Below are 11,178 nucleotides of genomic sequence, written 5' to 3'. Positions count from 1 at the left end.
ATCTAAAGCTATTTGCATATAACAAAATATGTATTTTATCAAAGTAATTGTTGAACTGAAGTATATTAATAGTGTAATTTTTTTGGGGGGGGGGCAAAAGAGCGGGGCCCTAAGCTATAGATTGTTCAGCTTGTACATAAATCTGGCACTGACAACCTCCCACACGCTGCTAGCTCTTTCTGCCCTGTGCTCAGAGGTAAAGCTTGTCGAATTAGGGAACTCTGGGACATGTAGTTCTCAAGCCTAAAAGGGCCACAGATGACAAGTCCTAGAGTGCCAGGCCTCCCACGGCGGGTCAAGCTCATAGGCTGCCATCTAGGCAGGGCTGTCCAATCAAAGCCAAGCTGTTCTGAGGCCTGGGCTGAATAAGGCCCAGCGTGCTGAGAGCAGCTTTTGGGGACCAGGAAGGCTGGCGCTGCAACCTATGAACCCCTGAGCTCAGGGTGCCAGGTAAGGAGGGAGAGGGCCAGGGTTACTGGTGGTGGGTCATGCCTGAACCCAATAATAATAATAATAATAATAATAATAATAATAATAATAATAATTTATTATTTATACCCCAGCCACTCTGGGTGGCTCCCAACAGAATATTAAGAAGACAATGAAACATCAAACATTAAAAACTTACCTAAACAGGGTTGCCTTCAGACAGTGCTTTTTTTCTGGGGGGGGACGCATACCCATAAACATTTTGTGAATCTTTGTACTTTTGTCCGTTTACTGTATCCCCCCCCCCCATTTGAACTATAAAATGGTGGTTTTCCTGAGTCAGAATGAGAGTACCCCTAAACATTTTGTTTTATTTTTAAAAGCACTGCCTTCAGATGTCTTCTAAAAGTCAGACAGTTGTTTATTTCCTTGACATTTTAAATACACTTCAGCCAGATTGCTGGGTTCGAGACACGTGTGCCCGATTGAGCCCTGGCTTTGAAGCACACGCCCTCCTCTAGAGTCATGGAGTTTGCTGCCCAAGCACTCTCTGGTTCTCTTGGAAATGATAGTTTCTTTGTTAAACAATAAAAAGTGCAAAATTACAAGTGCACAGAGTAAGATAAGACACACACACACAAAAAGAAGAAACAATAAATAGTATTTCTTGGTTCTCTTGGAAACAGGTGAGTGAGGCCTAGGGTATTATTATTATTATTATTATTATTATTTCTATACCACTTTTTTTAAAAAAAAAAACTCTTTAAAAAAGCAGTTTACAACACAAACCACCTAACCACAACAATTCTTTTCTTATACCCCGCCCATCTGACTAGGTTACCCCAGCCGCTCTGAACAGCTTCCAGCAAAATACAAAGGGGAAAAGGGACATCAGTCATTAAAAGCTTCCTTCAGATGTCTACTAAGTCATATAGTTGCTTATCTTTGACATCTGACAGGAGGGCGTTCCACAGGGCGGGTGTGACTACCGAGAAGGACTTCTTCCAGGTTTCCTATAATTTCACTCCTCGCAATAAGGGAACCGCCAGAAGGTCTTCGGAGCTGGACCTCAGTGTTGGGGCTGAACAATGGGGTTGGGTGGAGATGCTGCTTCAGATATACACATAAAATAAAAACAATCCAAATTAAACATTACTGGAGAAAGTTGCATATTAAGTATACCTTCCAAGCAACATTAATTAACAGGGAAGCAAAATATATTTTTACCTTAAAGTTTTAAAAATAAAGCATTACAAAGGAGGTCAGCTACAGAATGCACATTTAATACGACAGCAAAAATTATCTTTAAACATTCCAGAAGAAAATGCTAAAGGAAGTCAAATATAATATACACATTTAAAACAGCATAATTAACAAGAAAATAAAATTGACATCTGTAGACCATAATGCAGAGCTTTGAAGGGCCAAAGCTCAGGAGTGGAGCTTTGCATGCAGAAGGTCCCAATCCCTGGCATCTCTAGCTGTTGGGTGGGACATGTAGCCAGATCCTGTTTCCCTTTTGTGTGTTCTTATACTTGCTGTTCTAGAGAAGGGAGAAAGGCAGGGACTACGACACATTGTTTGGAATACTTGTTCTTAGGGCTTTTTTTCAGCCGGGATTCACTGGAACTTAGAATGGCACCATTGCCATTCTAAGAGAACGAGGGAGGCATTTGTGGTGAGCACCTCTTTTTCTAGAAAAATATCACTGCTTGTTCTGTTCCAGCAGATTGAGTACAGCAAATCTTAAAAGTTCAGGGCACCAAAGGTAAATAGAGGATTAATAAATTTGGACAGACATTATTAAGCATAATTTACAATTTAGCCTCATTTTTTCCTTGTGGTAACGGGACAGCCAGCCCTGACTCAGTCCCTATACACCCCTTAGCCCCAGTGAAGTGTATGTATGTTCCTCCCAAACTGTTAATGGGAAAGGAGCCCTGTTCTCCTTTGGATCTGATCACCTTCACTGTTTCCCATATACTGCAATCTGCTTTCTATATCCATTCCACAGTGCCATTTCTTCTGCTTTCTAATTTATTTATTTCTTTATTTCTATTTTGCTGAGAGTATTACAGAGAATTAAAGTAAATCAGAAGAAAGAGAAAAGGGGGGCATTAAAATGCATTAAATTGCAGGGGAAAACATCAATAATAACAATAACACTAAAATATAATTAAGGTCACAGAACCAAATAGCATATGTGTAAATAGATAAACTTATTATTTCCCTCATGTATGTATTGTTTCATGGGACACTATGGTTTTGATAATATAATATCATTACATTTGGACAAATTTCTTCTGCTTTCTAGAGTTGCTAGAGTTCTCTGAATGGGCAGAAAGAGATGAGGACCAGATCACTGGTTGGTTACTACTACTACTACTACTGAGAAGAGGAGAAAGTTGCTGAGAAATTTTAGCAAATCCTAAGGAAGGAGCAGGTAGCTTTTACATTCATTTTCTTTAATGCTGAGAGTAATCACATCCACACCACAGACTTAAAATGATTTAACAGACTTTCCCTCTCTAGGAAACTTTGGGAACTGAAAGCTAGGGATCTCAAACAGAGACAGTATTCTCACCAAAATATCAATATTCCCATGATTCTCTGGGAGAAGCTGTGACATTGCTATAAAATGGACATGTATTCAGTGTAGCTATACCCAGCGGACTGATGAAATCTCTCTCTCCTTTGTCTCCTCTGCACTTTCCTTCATTTTTTCATTCTGATAAACTGACATTTGTTTCCAATTCCCCAAACTTTGGGAACAACCCAAACATAGAGAGAAACTCTGAGAACTAATGTTTTTTTCCCTCTGCAAAAACATAAAATAGTCTTATGTTTTCTCTGGGATTTTTTAAAAAAGCACATTATCACTTTAAAGTGACAAGGAGAGAGAGCAGCTCTGAAGTTGTTGGCAGCTGCTTTTGCTGTGTTTATGTGTGTGCATAGATGGGGGGAATCATAGTTGTTCCTTAACTGTGACATCCACATATTCAGCATGTGTGCAAAGCAGCCTTGTGCATAGATGTCAATGTGTTGTTGGAGCCTTCGTGCATTCGGAGTCTATGGTTGTATGTATGTACAGTCAACTCGCACCTTATGTGCATTAAACATGTGCAGTCGCAGATTTATGTGCTTGGCTGAAAAAGTTTTTTAAAACTTAAAAGGGGGTGGGAAAGTGGGGAGAAACCTTTGGCAATCCCACCCACCATTGCACACACCCTGGGAGAGCATTCAGGAGTGCAGAGAGAATCAACAGCGGTCTTGAGAGAGTGTGATATGCGCTGCACTGCACTTTTTACGGTTTTTACAAGGTTGTTCTGATCATACAGTGGTACCTCGGGTTACATACACTTCAGGTTACATACGCTTCAGGTTACAGACTCCGCTAACCCAGAAATAGTACCTCAGGTTAAGAACTTTGCTTCAGGATAAGAACAGGAATCGTGCTCTGGCGGCGTGGTGGCAGCAGCAGGAGGCCCCATTAGCTAAAGTGGTGCTTCAGGTTAAGAACAGTTTCAGGTTAAGAACGGACCTCCAGAACGAATTAAGTACATAACCCGAGGTACCACTGTCTGTGGTTTTGGCTAGTACGTTGAGAGTCAACTATGCTTATATGCCATCCAGCACATGGGGTGCTATTCCATTAAGTTTTACTCAGAGCATAGAATCATAGAATCATAGAGTTGGAAGAGACCACAAGGGCCATCGAGTCCAACCCCCTGCCAAGCAGGAAACACCATCAGAGGACTGCTGACATATGGTTGTCAAGCCTCTGCTTAAAGACCTCCAAAGAAGGAGACTCCACCACACTCCTTGGCAGCAAATTCCACTGTCGAACAGCTCTTACTGTCAGGAAGTTCTTCCTAATGTTTAGGTGGAATCTTCTTTCTTGTAGTTTGGATCCATTGCTCCGTGTCCGCTTCTCTGGAGCAGCAGAAAACAACCTTTCTCCATCCTCTATGTGACATCCTTTTATATATTTGAACATGGCTATCATATCACCCCTTAACCTCCTCTTCTCCAGGCTAAACATGCCCAGCTCCCTTAGCCGTTCCTCATAAGGCATCGTTTCCAGGCCTTTGACCATTTTGGTTGCCCTCCTCTGGACACGTTCCAGTTTGTCAGTGTCCTTCTTGAATTGTGGTGCCCAGAACTGGACACAGTACTCCAGTTGAGGTCTGACCAGAGCAGAATACAGTGGCACTATTACTTCCCTTGATCTAGATGCTATACTCCTATTGATGCAGCCCAGAATTGCATTGGCTTTTTTAGCTGTCGCGTCAGAGCAGATGAACATGATGTAAGTTACGTCCATTAATTTCAATGGGTCTACTCTGTATAAAACGTAGTTGAATATCACCCCTGGATATCAGGTGTAGTAAGGGTCAGGAAGGCTAGCCAGTGGCTGTGTGATTGGAGGCCCCCCTGCCGTGCCCAATTCTGAACAGGACTTGAGTCTTCTCTCTGCTACAGCTTGGTCTTTGGTGCCCTCTAGAGACTGTTCTTACTCTTCCTGCTTGTTATTTCAACCTTGTTTTATATTACAACTGTTTTATATTACTCCAAGCCAGCTTTTTCCAACCTGTTGCTCTTCAGGTGTTTTGGACTGCAGTCTTTAAGGCTGAAGTTCAAAACTTAGGAAAGGCACCAGGTTTCAGAAAGATGCTTTAGAGGGGGAAAGAGTATCACCATCCCACATGATCTTCACCCAATCTGAACTGGAAGTCTCCCGCTTAAGCCCCAAATTAGATGAATAATTGGATGAATAATATTTCAAAAACCCCAGCAAGCCTCATGAGAAAGTCATAGCTCTACAGTTTATATTGTGAACCATGCTGAGATCTACCTGAGGGGTGGTGTACAAATTTATTAAATACAGCCCCAAACTCAAAACTGAAGCAAGTTGATCATTACCACTTAATCCACTTAATCCTATAAAGCCTTCAATGGCTCAGGACCTCAAGGACCGCCTCTTCCCATATGAACCTACATCTTCTGAGGCCCTCCTTCTTGTGTCTCCTCCTCAAGAGGTCCTGAGGGTGCCTTCTCTGCAGTGGCTCCCCGTCTGTGGAATGTTCTCCCCAGCGAAGTTCACCTGGTACCTTCCTTACACACTTTTAGGTGCCTGGCAAAAATGTTCCTTTTTAACCAGGCCTTTGGTTGATCTGTTGACAACCTATTCCCTTTTAAAATGTGGCTCTTTTCTGGGGTGTTCATATGTTTTGGATTGTTGTTTTAATTCAGATTATATATGTTGTGATCTTTTCTGTGAAGCGCCCTGAGACCTCCGGGTATGGGGCAGTATGTAATCCTCATAGACCTGAAAATAACCAGCAGGACTTACTTTGTTCTGATCAGTTTGTGAGTCAACCAACATTGGGTGTGATCTCACTTTGCCCTAAGTGTTTTGAACAAGAATGCTTTTCACAGTATTAATGAAGTAGCTTTCTGTGGAGCCTGGCTTAATTTGAGGTAGATCTGACCAAGTTTTAATCCCAGAACCTAATTTTTAGTGCTTCAAATGTGCAATATCTGAATAACCACGGATATATGGAAGGACTCCATGCACCTTTGGCATGTCATTGTTCATGTTCTTGTGATGTAGAAAGTGGGAGACAGACATTTTTCATACTTTATCAGCCAATAATCAGCATGCAATTATTTAAAAATGGGCTTTCCACTAGGAAACTCTATTTTAGATCACTATCTAGCAAGGTAGCTTATGGAAAGCTTAACACAGCCTGCCTAGCTGGAAATGGCCTTATTTCCCTCCAATGACCACAAGGTGTCACTCTCACGACACTGGGCTTGCCTGCTAGAACTTTGAATCTCCTGCTGAGAGTGTTGAGTCAAAGCCTCTTTTTCTTCCATGTTCTTGCATTATGTGTTTGATACAGCACTTTCTGAACCTCTGTGTCCACAAACCTCTTCACACACATCTGCCTCACACACCATATACATTTTCTGTCGATTTTTTACCACTTTAACAGACATGGTCCCCCCCCAAAAAAGAATATTGGGAAATGTAGTTTGTTAACTGCAGTTGCTAGAGTACCCTGGGAATGGGAATTAATCGTTAAATCAGTTTAAGGCTGTGTCCATATTACCAGCTTAAAACAAAGCTAGCATAGCCTCCAGCATTTCTCCGATGAAAATAGGGACATCCTAAAGAAATGTGGGACATTCCAGGATCAAATCAGAAACTGGGATGGTTTCTGTAAATCCAGGACTGGCCCTGGAAAATAGGGAAACTTAGAGGATCTAATTCTCTTTCTCAATTTGGGTTGAGAGAAATTATAGGCTAGATGTCAGGCGGCAGAGGATCCAACCCCACGGCAGGTTGCCAAGAACAGATAAGACAAGGAAAAGTCTTTACCAACTGCTTTTTATTCAATATTCACAGAGAGAGGCTTGGAAATGCAGCCTCTTGGAACAATGGCTTTGCCCCGAATGAGTCTCCACCCCCTCCCTCTCTCTTGCGCCATCGCTGTGGTTGCTGCTACGTGCCCTCTGCCTTTGAGCTCTTTACTCTCCTATTTTCAATGCTTATCAGGTTCTGGGAGAGGGGTGGTCTGGAATGCTTTCTAAAGACACTGTGTTCGTCATCTCTCCCTCTAATGCTTATTCTTCCTCCTCCTCCTCTCCCATTATTTCCCAGCTTTCCCCCTCATCTGTCTCTGAACTGTGATCTCCCTCAAACCCCTGTTGTAATTCCGAACTGTCTTCTTCTTCTTTGGAAGGGTCAGGCTGGGGAGGCGGTCTCCACCATTCCTCCTCTTCCCAGTCCCTGATCCTCCCAGTCACATTCATAAAGCATTGTGTAAGCCAGGAAACTGATGTATAGGCCCTAGCATGCACACAGCTGATTTGTCATAATTTACATAATTTTTAATGGGGAGATTAAAAATTGGGCCGCCTTGCGTATTGGCTTATTAATGCAGTCCCCAGCTGATGAGTGTAAACCTGTTCTAAGATGCAACTTAAAATTCATGAGATGTTCCTGGCACACCCTTTCGCAGAAGTAACCTTGGTACCTCTGGCCTTTGGGGCTTTTACAGGTGAAGCATTTTTAGCTCAAAACATGCCCCAGAAACAAACTTCCCTTGTCTTTTACAGAAGCGTCACATGGTCATGCTTACTCCAGTGGTGAGAAATTCCATGGTCATGGCACTTGCCTGAGTTGGGTTTCCTTTGGAAACAAGTTAGTGGAGGCTTGTGGTGTTTTGTTATGTTTACGTTTATTTACAAATGTACAGGCCGAGCCTAGGTGGAGACACAGTTTAACACTCGCAGCAGGCAGACTAAGCCACTGCCCCACACCAGATCCCCAGAGTGAGGCAGCTCCCCTCACTACAAAAAGGCACTTCCTGGAGCTTCCCCTCTCTCTGAATCTCTCTTAAAACTTCTCGCTGCAGTCTGCTTCTCAAAATGTTTCTACAGTGGTACCTCGGGTTAAGTACTTAATTCGTTCCGGAGGTCCGTTCTTAACCTGAAACTGTTCTTAACCTGAAGCACCACTTTAGCTAATGGGCCTCCCGCTGCCACCGTGCCGCCGCCGCACAATTTCTGTTCTCATCCTCAAGCAAAGTTCTTAACCCAAGGTACTATTTCTGGGTTAGCGGAGTCTGTAACCTGAAGCGTCTGTAACCCAAGGTACCACTGTATTGATTTCCACCCTAGTTTGCCCCTTCTCTCTAGCTGGAGGCAGTGGGGAAGAATAAGGGTGAATCATCTTCCCCACCAATCTCCTAGCCTTTTAGAATTACATTTCAAAGAATCATAGTATTGTGGAGTTGGAAAGGACCCCATGGGCCATCTTGTCCAATCATCTGCAATGCAGGAAACTCAATTAGATCATGACAATTGGCCACCCAACCTCTGCTTTAAAACCTCCAAGGAAGGACGGTCCACAACCTCTAGAGGGAGTCTGTTTCACTGTCGAACAGCTTACTGTCAGAAGGTTCCTCCTGGTGTTTAATCGGAATTTCCTTTCTTGTAACTTGAAGCCGTTGGTTCAAGGCCTACCCTCCAGACTTGAACCCTCCAGAAGATGAAACTTGCTCCATCTTCAATGTGACAGCCCTTTAGATATTTGAAGGTGGCTATCATATTTCCTCTCAGTTTGTGGTGCCCAGAACTGAACACAGAATTCCAGGTGTGGTCTGATCAAGGCAAAGTGGAGTGGCAGACCACACCTGTGTCCTGTTCTGGCCACCAGAACAATTTCCCCGGCAGATGATATGTCTGGAAGCTTTGCCATTCCTGTTACGCACTGTCTGCAGTCTTTTTTACCCTATTAACTTTCTGCGATCCAAACTTCTGAAACTCACAACAATATAGTCACAACCCTGGATGTACTTTGGCTTGTACCCAATAGTGTGGGAACATAGGAAGCAGACTTATACTGGTTTGGTTCACACAACACACTAAGCCATAGTTTATCAGGCATTTCCAGCTCCTCTGCAAAGCAAGAACATCAGCTGGGATGCTTAAAAGGGGGAGTACTGACCATCAGCAGTGTTACTTCACCTGTTCCTTACTCAGTAAGTTACTTCCAAGTAAAGATACCGAGAAATGAGCTCTTCGGGGCAGGGTGGGATGGAGCTTACAAATTGCTGACCCAGTATAATGTCACAAAACATGAAGGCATGCTCCCATTGCAGGGGTGTTTATTCCATGAATCATAGGGGAAGAAGTTGAAGTATGGTGTTACTATGCAGGGAGTAGGTAAAGGCAGATGATTCACTCAAACAAAGCCAGGACCTGGCCGATTAACATAGCAAAGTATTTCATTCACCTAGAATAATGGCACGTTTTGAGTTCTGCCAGTCCAAAGTCCTACTCGATGTAGGAATTTTTGTGCATGTCTGAGAGGTTGCTTCTGCTGAAATAGCTCCATTGAAGGAGAGACCGTCTGTGAAACAGGTTGTCCTGTTAGCAGGTTTCCTCTATTGTTAAACCGGAATATGTTTCTTGGAAATGCCCTCCCATTCATTCTGGAGTTTGCTCCATCTTCCATGTCAGTGTTTCCCATGCTGTAGACAGGGGCCCAAAGTGGTTGTTTCAGGTGGGCCACGCTGTCTGCAGCTGTCTCCCACTAACTTCTCCCGGAAACCCAGATGGGTCTCATTTGGCTTTCTCCTCTCTTGCTGCCACCGCTGTACCAGGAAGAGGAGGGTGGAGCGAGCAGAAAGGGAAGTGGAGACTCAGGCAGAAATGGAGGAAGTGAGCAGCCTGAGCTGTGCTATCTTCAAGCATCCTAACTGACTATGGCATTTTATGATTGGCTCTGGCCCCATCGCCCGCCATTTTGTGACTGTTGGCCTCTCAAGTGGGCCCCAGGGGTAGAAAATGTGAGAGCACCTGTTCTGTGTGGCAGCCTTTTGGACTTTTGAAGACAGCAGTCATCCTGTCTTCCCTTAATCTTATCCAGGCTAAACATATGTCGCTGTTTCACAAGACCTGTTTTCTTCACCATTGAGGTTGCCCTGCTCTGGCCCTACTTTGTGAAATCCAACTTCAAATATGGCACCCAAACTGGGCACTAGTTTATTACATAAGCTGCCTTGGCAGCAAGGCTATAGAGATAAAATAAAAAATGGTAATTAATATTAAGTTTTATGTAATAAAAATAGATGAACATCCTGGCTTAGGCTGCAGTATTACAAGCATCAATAAGTCATGGGCTTCCTGAGGAATATTAGTTGACCCTCTCAACCCCATATAGTTTGGTTACCAATCTTTATTGTGGAAGTTTTACTGGTTTTATTTGCATTTGAATTGTAATTATCTTATGTGTATTTGGTTTTTTAAATTAAAAAAAGGTTTATGCATTTTAGTTGTGTTTTTACCTGGTATACATATGTTTAGCTACAGTGTGCTTTTTATTATTTTGTAAGTCACTTTGGGACCTAGGTGTGGTTGAAAAGCAGGGTATAATTTATTCAGAATTATAGCAGTAAATATTGTGTGCGTGTGTGTGCCTCCTCTCAAAACCTCTAGAGTTCTCATTAAACATTTGTTTGTTCACTTGTTTCTCTTAGGTGTGGCACCGGAGCGCTGTTAAGACGGCTATGGCTATTAAACGCAAGTTCAGCACTCTCTCCTGGTACTACTGGCAATACCAGCTGATCACGATGGCTTATCTCATGGATCCTTTTGAATGGTGGATCTTCCACAGTTTGCTGCTTGCTTGCATTATGGGGTCGGCCTACGTTTTTTATGTCGTTGTTCCTCCTCAGATCCGCTTGGTTCTGAAGCTCGTTTATCATGTGTTTGGCTTGCAACCAGAAAGCACCATTCCAGCCATGATGTGAACTTACAATGCACAATAGTGACTGTCCCCCCCCCCCCCCTTTAAGCCATGTGCTTACAGAGACATTCTGGGATTTATAAAAGCAACTTTATTCTTCTTCTTCTTCTAGCAAAGAAGCCTCAGGGAAGTCACAATAGTTGCATCCTTATTCACCTTATATCACCTATAGAGTCTCTGCATGTCTCAAGCAGATTGGTGGGTGAAATGTCATGTAAAAAAAAAAATTTTTTTTAACTTATCCAGAGAGGTTTGCTCCTGGGATTTTCTTCAGCTGTAATTGCTTCCCTTGATGTTCATTGTTTCTTACCAGAATTCAATCTCGCGACGTGCTTGTTTTCATTCAAATTTTATTCCAATTCATTATGTACCACTATTCTGTGAGAAACTATAAAATGAGAATAAAACACGGAAAATAGATAGGACAA

At 42.8% G+C, this 11,178-nt stretch overlaps 1 long non-coding RNA gene across 1 annotated transcript; it reads left to right on the top strand.

The window, feature by feature from the left end:
- The first annotated feature begins 243 nt into the window (after positions 1 to 243).
- LOC308478520 lies at positions 244 to 11,178 on the top strand. The gene is made up of 3 exons (XR_013987097.1): positions 244 to 450; positions 2,744 to 2,872; positions 10,482 to 11,178. It is a non-coding gene; the product is annotated as an uncharacterized lncRNA (long non-coding RNA).

The sequence above is a fragment of the Podarcis pityusensis genome (genome assembly GCF_964106645.2).
Source record: "Podarcis pityusensis genome assembly, chromosome: 5".
Taxonomy (NCBI): Eukaryota; Metazoa; Chordata; class Lepidosauria; order Squamata; family Lacertidae; genus Podarcis; species Podarcis pityusensis.
This window is presented reverse-complemented; position numbering and strand designations above follow the sequence as displayed.